At 44.0% G+C, this 3066-nt stretch overlaps 1 pseudogene; it reads left to right on the top strand.

Annotated features, from left to right (window-relative positions):
- Positions 1-1013: 1013 nt before the first annotated feature.
- Positions 1014-1131, top strand: LOC124709461 (annotated as a pseudogene).
- The last annotated feature ends 1935 nt before the right edge of the window (positions 1132-3066 follow it).

Genomic DNA, 3066 nt, shown 5'->3' with positions numbered 1-3066 from the left:
ACGAATTAATAATACAAATAAAGTAATAATTATTGAAAGTTGTGACATTCTTGCAGAGCGCTCCGTTCCACAAATGCACCACAAACGCAAAGACTTTCTTAAGTCTTTTTTACTGCAACAACCACTAGATGACTGACATAGTTTCGTTGCGGCTACTTTCAGTCACGTTAGAGAAGGAAGAAAAAACTGGCATGAAGTGTACCAGTCTTTCAGCGACTTTCAAACACTCAGCCATGGCTGCGTTAACTTCAGGGAACGAACGCAATGGCTTTCTTGTATTGGGACGGCGCTCAGATGAACTCCCTCTCATTGCTATAGTAGCATCTATGTAAGAGAGATAGGCTAATGGATCGTCTAGTGAGAAGTAAGAACAATTGTAACTGATGTACACAATTACCTTACTACAGTTGGAAAATTGAAATTTTAACTCATTGTCAAATCGTCTTCAAAATATTTCATCAAACTTCAAAGAAACTAAGGCGAATTTAGGAGGACAGTTCTGTGCCACTCGAGGACTAAGTCAACGGTTACAGAGTTGTCAAACATTCTGCGATTATGCCAGTTTCAGCATAACACAGGACTTCATGTAGAGCCGGCCGGAGTGGCCGAGCGGTTCTAGGCGCTGCAGTCTGGAGCCGCGCGACCGCTACGGTCGCAGGTTCGAATCCTACCTCGAGCATGGATGTGTGTCATGTCCTTAGGTTAGTTAGGTTTAAGTAGGTCTAAGTTCTAGGGGACTGATGACCTCAGCTGTTAAGTCCCATAGTGCTCAGAGCCATTTGAACCATTTTTGAACTTCATGTAGACACGGACCATATCGAGGTCAGGCCAGCGTAATATCTTACTAATGCTTAAAGTATTGAGCAGGTTGCTTTAACGGACGCTTTTGTTTTATTAACGTAGACTATCATCGTTCAGTTATCATGGTCTGTTGTAATTAAATTTAGAACAATGCAATTTTTCGCTTATCTTTGTCATTTATTTAATATAAAAATATAAAAGATAAATTAATGGGCAACGGCCTTGCCGCCGCGGTTACACCGGTTACCGTGAGATCACCGAAGTTAAGCGCTGTTGGGCGTGGCCGGCACTTGGATGGGTGACCATCCAGGCCGCCATGTGCTGTTGCCATTTTTCGGGGTGCACTCAGCCTCGTGATGCCAATTGAGGAGCTACTCGACCGAATAGTAGCGGCTTCAGTCAAGAATACCATCTTACGACCGGGAGAGCGGTGTGCTGACCCCACGCCCCTCCTATCCGCATCCTCCACGGAGGATGACACGGCGGTCGGATGGTCCCGGTAGGCCACTCGTGGCCTGAAGACGGAGTGCTAGTGCTAGAAAGAGATAAATTAATCATCAACAATATGTTCCCTCACATTACCTAAGCCAGTTTGACAATGCTCAGGCGGTTTTTGGATTCCACACGTCTGGAAACCTACTGGTTCAGAGATAAAGATACCGTCAACAAAGGTTTACAGTGCATTTTTATCCACAAAGGAAATTACTTGATCGTTGTTGGTAAGTATCGATAAAGACGCACGTATGAAGGCACAGGATTGGAAGAACAGGTGTGGAACAAATAGCTTTCCAGCCAAGCTCCTGGAAGTTTTCGTAAAGTAGCAACACTTATGCAGTTTCCTTGGTCGTTGTTCTTATATTGCGGCCGCAAAGCGTCTTAGTTCTTGGCAGTAGCTGCCAACTGCGATGGACACAGCCATAGGATGCGTTTCATAACACAAAATACTTTCTTTGTGCCATCAGATGCATGGTATTACTGACCATTGCTTCAGGTATTTTTGCTGTGGCCAAGCATTAGTTTCTTTTCATGATGTTACCACAGTAGTTCAACTTCCCGCCTGGCCGCCCCTATATAGGTTTTCCGTTATGTCCTTAAATTGATTGAGGCAAATGCTGGGACCTTTCCTCTGAAAATGCACAGTCGATTTTCTTTCCCATATTTCCCAATCTAGCCTCTCCTTTGTCTCGAATGCTCTAATGAGCTCGCCATCAGCAGGCTGTTTAACCTTAATCTTCCTTCCCTTCTTTTTTACCCAATATTTCCCACGGAATGTGTCTTACGGAGTTCATACTGACACACTTCATCCAATCTGCCAATAATCGAGTACACTGACGTGGACCATAGTGGTGAACTGCAAGAACGTCTTGCTTGAATGTGGCGAAAAAGTCACCTCGAAACGACCCTACCTGAAATTAGAAAATTATTTTCTGACGTAATTTCTTCGATGCACTTACCCCATACGCGCCAAGAATGTTTCCAACTCTCTCCTATGCCTACACATTTCTATTAAATCGATAGTGAACAAAATGTCACGAATATTAGACTTGCATTGCGTGTCACACCTTTTCTAACTTTTAAACATTACCCACAACGCCGAACGCGGTGGCCGTGTGGTTCTAGGCGCTTCAGTCCGGAACCGCGGACTGCTACGGTCGCAGGTTCGAATCCTGCCTCGGGCATGGATGTGTGTGATGTCCTTAGGTTAGTTAGGTTTAAGTAGTTCTAAGTTCTAGGGGACTGATGTCCTAAGATGTTAAGTCCCATAGTGCTCAGAGCCATTTGAACTTCTCCACAACCTTACAGCCAGTGACATTTAATAAGTCACCACCAGAACCATTCTAGAACCTCAACTAAAAAATGACGATTGGTAAATATACTTACAGCAACCTGCATGACAACACATCAGACAAAATCTCCATTAATTCATGCACCAATCCATTTTTTCCAGGTAAACTTTGGCTGCGATGGTAGATAACATAAATTTCAATATTCTTCATATCATATGCTGCATGAGCAATGGTTTCAATGCAATTATATATGACGGAATACGATTTAAAGAAATTTCGCCAGATATCTAGACTCTGCGTTTACGTTGCTCGGCGTCTGCCGCTAGACTATAAATACACACAGCACCACAGCAGCTCAACAGTTGCGTGTCTATTCTCCCGTATACATCACCAAGGCCGTTTTCCTCTCTGTCATCTAGGCCCCGTGGTACACAGTTGCCATGGCGGCGGTTTTGGTTAACGTCAGTTTGTCATTCAT

The sequence above is a fragment of the Schistocerca piceifrons genome, chromosome 7 (genome assembly GCF_021461385.2).
Source record: "Schistocerca piceifrons isolate TAMUIC-IGC-003096 chromosome 7, iqSchPice1.1, whole genome shotgun sequence".
NCBI lineage: Eukaryota > Metazoa > Arthropoda > Insecta > Orthoptera > Acrididae > Schistocerca > Schistocerca piceifrons.
This window is presented reverse-complemented; position numbering and strand designations above follow the sequence as displayed.